At 44.0% G+C, this 11,629-nt stretch overlaps 2 non-coding genes across 2 annotated transcripts; both read left to right on the top strand.

Moving 5' to 3' along the window:
- Positions 1-8,563: 8,563 nt before the first annotated feature.
- On the top strand, positions 8,564-8,681 carry LOC123183726 (U5 spliceosomal RNA). The gene has a single exon (XR_006492756.1). It is a non-coding gene; the product is annotated as a U5 spliceosomal RNA (small nuclear RNA).
- A 2,587-nt stretch (positions 8,682-11,268) lies between these two features.
- Positions 11,269-11,339, top strand: TRNAG-GCC (transfer RNA glycine (anticodon GCC)). Its single transcript has one exon. It is a non-coding gene; the product is annotated as a tRNA-Gly (tRNA).
- Positions 11,340-11,629: the final 290 nt, after the last annotated feature.

Genomic DNA, 11,629 nt, shown 5'->3' with positions numbered 1-11,629 from the left:
ACAAAGTTTGGTACAATAAATTATTACACATCAATTCTTCCCTTGTGTCCCTGCTTGCTTACGATTGTGCCGTATCCATGGAGCATCCTCATCATTTAACTTAATGCTTGGGTCAGTGTTCACTTTGAAGGGCGGAATTTCACCAAACATATTATAATCTTCTGACATGTCTGTCTTGTCCTCCACTCCCACGATGTTTCTTTTCCCTGAAAGAACAATGTGGCGCTTTGGATCATCGCATGATGTACTGATCGTTTTCTTATCTTTCCGTTTCCTCGGTTTGCTACTCATGTCCTTCAAATAAAAAACCTGAGCGACATCTTTGGCAAGGACGAATGGTTCGTCAAGGTAACCAAGATTGTTGAAATCCACCATTGTCATTCCGTATTGCTTGTCCACCTTTACCCCACCTCCTGTTAGCTTGAACCATTTGCACCGGAACAAAGGGACCTTAAAGGAGGGTCCATAGTCAAGTTCCCATATCTCCTCTATGTAACCATAATATGTGACCTTTCGCCCATTCTCGGTTGCTGCATCAAAGCGGACACCACTGTTTTGGTTGGTGCTCTTTTTATCTTGGGCGATGGTGTAAAATGTATTCCCATTTATCTCGTACCCTTGGAAAATCGTTATAGTCGAAGATGGTTTCTTGGCCAACATGTACAGCTGATCTCCAACATCATTGTCATTCATTAAATGTTTTCGCAACCAACTGCCGAAAGTCTCCATGTGGGCCTTTCTAATCCAGGATTCAGGCTTCCTCGGGTTGTCCGAGCGTAAAATATTCTTGTGTTGCTCGAAGTACGGAGCCACAAAGCTGGAATTTTGCAGAACGGTGTGGTGTGCTTCAGTCATAGAATGACCGTCCATACATATCGTGGATTTCCTTCCGATCTTGCCTTTTCCACTTAGTCTCCCCTCGTGCCGCGATTGAGGAATACGAATCGGCTTAAGGTCAGGAACATAGTCAATACAGAACTCAATTACCTCCTCATTTCCATAGCCCTTGACGATGCTTCCTTCTGGCCTAGCACGGTTACGAACATATTTCTTTAATACTCCCATGAACCTCTCAAAGGGGAACATATTGTGTAGAAATACAGGATCGAGAATGGAAATCTCTTTGACTAGGTGGAGCAGGAGGTGCGTCATAATATCGAAGAAGGATGGTGGGAACACCAACTCGAAACTGACAAGGCATTGGACCACATCGTTCTGTAACCGTGGTAGATCTTCTGGATTGATTACCTTCTGAGAGATTGCATTGAGGAATGCACATAGCTTCACAATGGCTACTCGAACATTTTCCGGTAGGAGCCCCCTCAAAGCAATCGGAAGCAATTGCGTCATAATCATGTGGCAGTCGTGAGACTTCAGGTTTTGGAACTTTTTCTCCGCCATGTTTATTATTCCCTTTATATTCGACGAGAAGCCAGACGGGACCTTCATACTGCTCAGGCATTCAAAAAAAATGACCTTCTCTTCTTTGGTAAGAGCGTAGCTGGCACGACCTTGAAACCATTCCGGATGCCGGTCATCTGGGTCTTTCAAAAGTTGCTGGTCCTGCCGTGCTTCCTTTGTATCATTTGTCTTCCCATACACGCCCAAGAAGCTTAGCAGGTTCACGCAAATATTCTTCGTAACATGCATCATGTCGATTGCAGAGCGGACATCTAGGACTTTCCAATATTCTAGCTCCCAAAATATAGATTTCTTCTTCCACATGGATGCGTGCCCGTCAACTCCCCGCGGAACTGATTGTCCGCCAGGACCCTTTCCAAAGATGACTTTCAAATCCTTGACCATATCAAATATCTCAGCACCAGTACGTTCCGCAGGCTTCGGCCGGTGATCTGCCTTGCCGTTGAAATGCTTGCCTTTCTTTCTTACGTTATGATTTCGGGGAAGAAATCGACGATGACCCAGGTACACGTTCTTCTTACAATTAACCAAACGTACACTTTCAGTCTCATGTAAGCAGTGCGTGCATGCATTGTATCCCTTATTTGTCTGTCCCGAAAGGTTACTGAGAGCAGGCCAATCGTTGATGGTTACAAAAAGCAACGCTCGTAGGTCAAATTCCTCTCCTTTGTGCTCATCCCAGACACGTACACCAGGTCTGGCCCACAACTGTAAAAGTTCATCAACTAATGGCCTTAGGTACACATCGATGTCGTTCCCGGGTTGCTTTGGACCTTGGATGAGCACTGGCATCATAATGAACTTCCGCTTCATGCACAACCAAGGAGGAAGGTTGTAGATGCATAGAGTCACGGGCCAGGTGATATGGCTGGAGCTCTGCTCGCCAAAAGGATTCATGCCATCAGTACTTAGACCAAATCTTATGTTCCTTGCGTCAGCTGCAAAATCTTTGAACACTCTGTCGATCTTTCTCCATTGCGTTCCATCAGCAGGGTGTCTCAACTCCCCGTCGGACTTACGGTCCTCTTTGTGCCATCGCAACGACTTGGCATGCTTTTTTTTCATGAACAGACGTTTCAACTGTGGTATTATAGGAGCATACCACATCACCTTGGCGGGAACCCTCTTCCTGGGTTTCTCGCCCTCAACATCGTCACCAGGGTCATCGCCTCTGATCTTATAACGCAATGCAGTGCATACAGGGCATTCATTCAAATTCTCGTATTCACCGCGGTAGAGGATGCAGTCGTTAATGCATGCATGTATCTTCAGAACCTCTAAACCTAGAGGGCAGACAACCTTCTTTGCTTCGTACGTACTGGTGGGCAACTCGTTATTCTTCGGAAACATATTCTTCCACATTTTCAGCAAATTTTCAAATGATGAGTCACCTACACCTTCCTGTGCCTTCCATTTTAGCAAATCCAGTGTGCAGCCCAGCTTTTTCAGACTATTATCGCATCCTGGATACAACGACTTTTTGTGATCCTCTAACATGCGATCCAAATTCTCCCTATCCTTGTCAGTTTCGCAGCGTCTCCGTGCATCAGCAATGGTCCGACCAAGATCATCAGCGGGCTCATCATGTGCCTCTTCTTCACCTTCACCTAACCCTTCCCCACCTTCAGCATCATCCTCCATGAAAGTATCACCGAAATGATCATGATAGTTGTCATCGATATCATCCTCTTCTTCATCTTCTTCCATTCTAACCTCTCTTTCTCCATGCTTGGTCCAACAATTATAGCTTGGCATGAAACCGTGCCGAAGCAGGTGCATGTGAACGTCTCTTGAGGAGGAGTAACCCTTCTGATTCTTACAGACAGCACATGGACAGATAATAAAACCTTGCTGCTTGTTCGCATTTGCCACTATGAGGAAATCTTTCAAACCCGTAGTGAACTCGCCGGAGAGTCGGGGACCGTACATCCATTGTCGATTCATCTGCATTATTATTATATAAAGTATATAATTAACCATCATGCATTTGTTAAACTAACTAGTTAGAAATAATACAAATTAAACAATGAACTACACACATGCGTATTTTATCAATGACACATGAAAGGTTCAAGTTGCTAACCGCGATCGCGGAGGAAAAATAAATGAGAAAGCTCAAGTGTGGCTCGGACACTTCATATCATGTTTGTTTCAGGCTCTCGGGCATTTCATCGAACACCTTGTGTGCATAGGAGGAATCAAAAGCAAACCCACCACCCCCTTCTGAAAATTGTGAAGTGAGCTGAGTGAAGTGAAGTGAGCTGAGTCCTATATATAGGGATGGGCCTTTAGTCCCGGTTGGCCAGGCCAACCGCGACTAAAGGCCTTCGGGGACCTTTAGTCGCGGTTGGCCAGGCCAACCGCGACTAAAGCCCCTCCCGTCCGCCAGCTGTCGACCGAGCGCGCTGGGCCCAGATAGTTGGTCGCGGGTCTCCTCCCAAACCGCGACTAAAGGCCTCTTTTGTCGCGGTTCGATTGTTTTGGGGACTAATGGGGGCGTATGGAAACCTCTTTTTCTACTAGTGGCTGTTGCGCTTTGCGAGATTGGGAGTATGATGATGGTGACGATGATCGATGAGGAGGGTAGATTGGACGGTTCCCTCGAAAAATCACAGTGAGATGAGTTGCAGCAATGGCACAGCGGGCATCTGCATCTACTGATGTACACAGTACACCACGCTGGTCGTGAGGTACTAGTCTCTGTACGTCTCTCTACCAGTCTATTTCTACCGCTGCATGCAACAGGAGGTGATGTGACATGCCGGCCCCTGTGTCGCCCCGATCAGCCTGCACAGCGTCAAAGCGTACAAATAATGCCAGATACAACCGAGCAAAATATCCAAAAAAAAATGTCAGTATAAAAATGGGGCCCGGTGTCATCCCATCACCCCCCAAAAAAAATCATCGAATAAAGTAGTAAGATTTTTTAGAAAAATAAAATAAGATAAATTAGCGCATCGTAAAACAGAGAAAAAAATTAGGCTCAATCCAGATCTGGCCTTTCAGAGATCCGCTTGACCGGTATGGGTCATGGGCCGCCTTCTTGTATGTAGCCCCTGTTCGTTTTTGTCTACGATTTATCCTTCTTCAACCAAAAAAGAAAACCTACAAGGTCTTCTTTTGCGGGGAAAAAATCCTACAAGGTCTAATCTGGCGCATAGAAGTTTTTTTTTGACGAAACGCTGTCGGAGCAGCTTTTCTTTTTCATTTATAAGAGGAAAGGTGTTACAGGTATTTGATCGGAGCAGGCCGCTATACATCAACTATGCCGACAGCAGGCAACCCGGCAACATACATCAGCACATAGTTCAGTCCGGCTCTCGAGGTCTGTCCAAAAACAGCTGAATCCTATGACGCCCAGCCTGGTTCCATATCATAAATTCATCAATCATCGAGTTGAAGACCGCGCTGACGGTGGACGCCTTGCTTTGAAAAATCCGGGCATTCCTCTCGCACCACGTGAACCACCAGATTGCCACTGCCAGACCGCCCCAGCCCTTTGAGTTGGTCAGGTTAGCGTTCACCATGTTGGACTCCCACCAGTCAGCAAGGCTGGTTGTCGCCGCCGTCGGCGCAAGAGTGGTGGGGAGGTTGCAGCGGTTGAGCATCAGACTCCATAGAGCTTGGGTGTAGGAGCAGCTTGCTAGGAGGTGATCAGCACACTCGTCTGCCGCCTGGCAGACAGAACAAATTGGGTCGTGCGCCATCCTCTTTTCTGCAGGTTATCCGTTGTAAGAAATTTTCCTAGGATCGCAAGCCAAGCAAAAATTCGGCATTTTAGCGGAGCATCAGCCGCCCATATGTGCCGCTGACCGGCGAGGCGAGTACACCCCTTGAACTGCACGGCATATGCAGTGGCCGAAGAGTAGGCGCCGTTTTGGCGTCCATCTCCAGATCACTGAGTCCGGAGTTTCCAGCAGCAGGTGCACATCAGCAACCGCCTCCCAGAGCTTTGTGAATTGGATAATAGCTGCTGGCGTAAGAGGGCGACGCAGGTGTCTGATCCAACGGCCATCTTGTAGGGCTTGGGACACCGCGAGGTTTTTGCGAGTGCAGCAAGCAAATAGGTGTGGCGCTGCACAACTCAAGGTGGTGAGTGATTTTTCCCTGCTCTAGTATTCCAGTGGTTTTTTTGGTTTTCAATATGTTTTTCAAAAAATTAAACAGAAACATATATTTTTTAATTAACCCTCTTTAAAAAACATATGCATTTTCTAAAATTTATGATCTTTTTATGTATTGAAAACATTGTGAACCTTATTTGAAAAGAAAAAGGAAAAGAAAATAAATAAATAAATAAATAAATGGAGGGTACAGAAAACCATGAAGGTCTCGCTAAATTTGACACAACGAACGTCAAACAGGATTTGCTAGGAGATGCGTCCTCACTAAAATCTGGAAATGCGACCGTTGCCCGTATATCAGATAATTCTCGTTTGGTGAGTGAACTTTTTTTTTTTTTGCATTTCCAGATTTTAGTGAGGCTTGCATCTTGAGCACTATGCTTTGCACAAGAAATATGTGATTTGTAGTGGTGGAATCCCGTCATCATGGACACGGAGTAGCTCTTTTGCCAAGTTGCGAGCCATGAGGTATTGAGAAAAAAGCAATCAACGGAGGCTCCCTCATACTACCATCTGGTTGCTTTGCACGCAGGGACCCCTACAGGATCGATCCATCCATCCATCCATCTCAAGTTTTTATGCCGCCGCTGTTTGTCACTGGATTGTGCGTTTCGGGACGGTGGAATCCCATCATTACGGCCATCATCACGGCCATTTGGGGCGCTGTTGCGCTTTGCGAGATTGGGAGTGAGGTGGCACCAAAGTATGATGATGCCGACGATGGTGAGAAGAAGGGTCGATTGGACGATTGCCTCCACCGTTCTTCGCTGTCCACGATAAATTACAGTGAGATGAGATGCAGCAATGCATCTGCATGTACTGATGTACACAGTACTCACTTCACTCGTCCTGAGGTACTAACTAGGTCTCTGCGGAAAGTTTCAGGTGCTACCAGACTTCATATACTACCATGATACATGATTTTGGATCGTTGGAGAAGCTATTTTACCTGCGCGTAATTTTGAGACTCTTGAATGACTTTCTTGCAAAATGTTCAACAACTCCCGGTCGCTGTTCGATCTGAGATCCAACGGCTCCCAAAAGTTCGTATCATGGTATCATCTAAACCTTGGTAGCACCAGATACTATACTAGGTCTCTGTACGTCTCTCTACCAGTCTATTTCTACCGCTGCATGAAACACGAGGTGATGTGACATGCCGGCCCCTCTCTCGCCCCGATCACCGTCAAAGTGTACAAATAATGCCAGCATACAACCAAATAAAATATCAAAAACAAATATCAGTATAAAAATGGGGCTTGGTGTCACCCCACTGATTCAATCATGAAATAAAGTTAGATTTTTTTCTCAACAAATAAAATAAATAAGATAAATTAGCACATCGTAAAACAGAAAAAAAAAACTTTAGGCCCAATCCAGCTCCGGCCCTTGAGAGATCCCGACGTCGCTTGACTGTTATGTGTCATGGGCCGCCTTCCTGCATGCAGCCCCTCTTCGTTTCGGTTTCCGATTTCTCGTTCTTCAAAGAAAAGAAAACCCTTACAAGGTAGGAGACGATGGTGAGTGATTTTTTCCTGCTCTATTTTTCCAGTGGTCCCTGCTCTAGTATTCCAGTGGTTTTTTTCGTTCGCAAGGTTTTTCAGAAGAAAAAAATCGTGCACACATTTATTATAAAAAGTGCACAAATTCTGAATTTTGAATATTTTTTAAAAACGTATGTGAATACTTTTTGAAACAACTGTGAAAAATCCTGAAAATTCGTGTAATTTTTTTTAATTTTTGCATTTTCTAAAACATATAGACATTTTCCATATTTTGAGTTTTTTTTAAGTTCATGAGTTTTTAAAATAATGTGACTATTATTTGAAAATAAAAAATAAAAAGAAAAAAAATATAAATACCTGGCGAAAACTGGTACAAAAAACAACAGAAAAAAGAAAATTGAAAAAACCAAACTTAGAAGTTCCCTCGCTAACACTACTAAATTGGGCAGGCCCTGTCGTTGCTAGCTCGCTCACCCGTTCTGCGATTGACCGTTAATTTGATGCAACAGACGGCAAATACGATTTTCCACACACACAAAAAAAAAAACATCAAATAGGATTTGCTAGGAGATGGGGCGGGCCTCTACTGAAATCTGGACACATAATTGTCCAATGAGATGGTTCTCTTTCAATAGGAATGAGATGTCCAATGGATGTTATACCGCGGGGATCTGCAGGAAGAACAAACTGCAGAAACTGAATTTTCATGCTATGCCGCCGGTATGGAATCAGTACACGCTGGAGGAGAGTAGATTTTGTGATTTGGGGTGGTGGAATTCCCATCATCATGGGCACAGAGTACTAGCTCTTTTGCCAAGTTGCGAGGCATGAGGTGGCGAGGGGGTGCGAGCATGATGATGAGAACGGGGATTGGATGGTCTATCTAGTGTTCTTCATGGCCCTCGACGAGTCAGGACTCAAGAGGTGGCATCGGTGTGCATGTGCATGTACTCCTAGTAGTAGTACACTGCATACATACATATACATATACATGCACTGTGTGAGCGACGTGACCGTGAGGACGTAGGTCTCTGTGCGTCTCTCCACAGGTCCATTTCTGCCACCACATGTGACACGATGTGATGTGAGAGTGAGATGCCTCCCTCTCTCCCGCCTTGACCAGCAAAGTGTACAAAGATTTTTTATTATTTTTAAAAAATACCGAGATATGAATAACAGCAGGCAATTGGCCTCCATGGGATGGGCATGCGTAGTAATCCACGTGAACATACTCCCATCGGTGACCACCAACGTGCTGGCCGGGAGAAGCAAGGAAAAACAAAGAAATCTCGAGTCCCTTGGAGCAAGAAATCGCGAGTCTCTGTTGTTGAATCAGGCCCAGGCCCATTCAGTATAGAGCCTGGCAATTGCTGAGGCAACGACTCCAGCTGCCTGCCAGGGGGAGGGGAGGCTGTAGGAGCGCTCTTTTTAGTCCCACATCGCTAGTCGTACGAGAATGGGTGGCCAGCGAGACTATAAGAGAGCAGCGAGGGCAGACTGTGAAAGGCACGCAGCTGCGTGGTGCGCACAAAGCGAACTATTCTTTCGCCTTTTACTAAAGAATACCGTGTGCACGCCACAATAAGCAGCATACCCTAATTTTTAAAGGGCCATTCCTCTCTTGAGGAGGGTCCCACAAATCAAAACCAGAAAATTTTGAGTTTCATTGGAATGATTTGTCTGTATGAATTGTTCTTCGAAGTTTGTCACACGTAATCTACTCTTCATTTTGCTTATTTCTCTCAGTTTACTTGCAATAATGTGGACTCTTGATAATTAACATGTAATTTAGTATTTTGTATCTAATGCTGCTTCTATCCTATTTTGTTTTTTTGGTTAGTAATACGTACTCCCTCCGTCCCTAATATAAGACGTTTTTTACACCACACTAGTATCAGAAAACGTCTTACATTACGGAACGGAGGGAGTATTATGGAACGACGACAGCGGGTTTATTTCTTTCTTACGTTTGCTGCGCTTTCACATAATTTCCTTTTCTTTCGATTTAGCTCTTTTTAGAGGATTCTTTTGATTTGGCTGAGATACTGGTTGGTGTCTCCTTGGCTAACAAACAAACGTCAACAATTTAGGTAAGCACATCGAGCAATGAAGTTCTGCAATATGATGCGGGCAATTCAAGAAAAATGATTTTGCTCTGCTCATTCTTCTCTTATTTTCCCTTCTGTTCTAGTATGGATTTTGTGTTTCCCCCCGTTTTACTCTCTTTATTTTGTGTTTTCCCACGGTTTGGGGCCCATTTCCAGCTTACTATTATGTTTTTCGGCATGTCAATTCATAATCCTTGATGATCTGGTTCCTGTGCCTAGATACTATGTAATTCCTGCACATATATAGAAGAACACATGTGTCAACATCTGCTTCTGTCTGTCAAAGGAACACAATCTTCATTCCATCATATGCTGTTACACAGTAGTACTAGAGATGTTTCAGCCTATACATTAGCGTCTCCCAAGATGCCCTCAAAGCTAATCTTCTACGCAAAGTAACATTCCCCATACGTACTGCTGCAGTTGGTCTTGCTGATCATCCTGCCAGTTGCCCGCCTAATGCACCCTCAACAGCAGCCCAATCTTCCTTTCTCTGAATCCAACCAACAACACCCAGAAAAGGAAAGCACGCCAATCGATTGACTTGGCTGCTCCATTATACTCGTACTTCTGTATGTGTTGGAAATCAAAGACTAAGAACAAAATTGAACCGAGGTGGTGGAAGACAGAGGTTTTGGCCTGCTCAAACTCCCGCAGTTTTTTTTTCTCACTGAATTTATTCGGAACGAACGGGGCTCATGGCCTCCTTACTTTGCGCCACTACGATCCACAATGCTCGTGCCATCCCACGAACGAATCAGTAGGGCGCTCGACTCGGTCTAAACCGTTAAACACTCGAGCTAATCTCGCTAACCTGCTAACTGTCGAAACTGACAGAGAAGACAGAGCGCTACTGAAAATTGCTGCCATGGCGGCAAGACTAACCGAACTAATTGAAACTTCTGAAACTACTAAACTTGCAAGGTTTATTCTAACAGTATGAACTGCAAAGAGTCTTATATTTTGGTACGGATGTGGTAGTTTTTAGTTAAGACTTAAGACCACAGAGAACTTGCTTGATCTGAAACGCAACTAGATAGTAAATCACGGAATTTGTAATGGCGTTAGCTGGATTCGGATATCTGAAAGTCCAAGCTTAATTCTGCTGATGGGGACTAACCCGAAACCGTCAAGGGCTTCAAGTTGCCAACTTGTCATGAGACCTCACTTGTCATCACCCATTTGTATTTGAGTCGCCTAACTATGCTGCATATGTCAGTTTTCACCCAATTCTTGTAATAGATCAGTAAATGTCAAAGCATGGACTTCACTCTACAACGTGGTTTTTGCAGATCAGTTTCCACGAGCATAGTTATATTTAGTGATTGGAATAACATGTGACACTAGGAAAGTGGGAAGTAAGCAAAATGAGTTCGTACAGAAATTCACAGATGCAAAATGATTTGTGATAGAAATCAAGCTTCAGACAGGAGCACATTGTACCAAGAAGTTACAGTACAAAATAAGTAGTGTGCCCGCATAATTGACAAATCTCCCTAGATCGGTTAATTGGGCAAAGGCTGTCTATGTCAGCGGCAATATAAAAGACTGTCTGCAACAGCTCAGTTAATTGGCAGGCAAATAATGACAAATATATAGAACTAATTGTCTAATGCGCCCCTGTAACAGAGATGTCTACAAAGCCAGAGAGCCCACAACTTACATTACATATTTGTTCAGAAGTACATATTTATTCAGAAGTGCAGACAAGACACACTTCAAGTAAAGTAACATTATGGAGTACAGATTCAGGGTACACATATTTTATAAGGTCACTCAGATTTTCCTCCTTTTCTGGAGGTTCTTTGATAATTTTAGCATCCTTCAAAAGAAATGAAAACCAGTCGAGACTTGAAATCTTGGACAAGGATGCTAGATTCAGTCAGGGATGGTTGAATTAAGATAGCAGACGAGCCACGAGCGCATGGACAGACAGGCCGGAGTTCGGCCCCCATTTCTAGCTAGGAGTTGCAATTCCATAACTCTTCATTGCATCATATGTTCTTACATGGTCTACCTGTATATACTGATAAAATAATTACATCACATAACCACCAGTGGTCTAGGGCCGAAAATATTATACCTTATCCAAAGAAATTACACATAGCAGCACCAGTGGTCTAGTGGTAGAATAGTACCCTGCCACGGTACAGACCCGGGTTCGATTCCCGGCTGGTGCATTTTTTTTTTCTTTTTCTTAATTAATGTCCTCTTTCTGTATGTCACACTGGTAATTCCTCCTTCATAACGATGGGATGATTCTTTTAGAGAAAAAAAATCACAATCATATGTGTATGTCACACGTCAAAAGCAGTTAACTGGATGAGTTTCTACAAACCTGTTAGAAGAAATTAAATAAAAATTGGATAAACTCCTCACTTCATAATTAGCAGGCCAGACCATGCATGTTCTTATTATGCGAATGGGTCATTCACAGATAAATTTTACATTGGTTATTTTCCGTTTAGTG

Source organism: Triticum aestivum, chromosome 1D (assembly GCF_018294505.1).
Source record: "Triticum aestivum cultivar Chinese Spring chromosome 1D, IWGSC CS RefSeq v2.1, whole genome shotgun sequence".
NCBI classification, from domain to species: Eukaryota; Viridiplantae; Streptophyta; class Magnoliopsida; order Poales; family Poaceae; genus Triticum; species Triticum aestivum.
The sequence above is the reverse complement of the archived record's forward strand: the minus strand, read 5'-3'. Positions and strand labels throughout refer to the sequence as shown.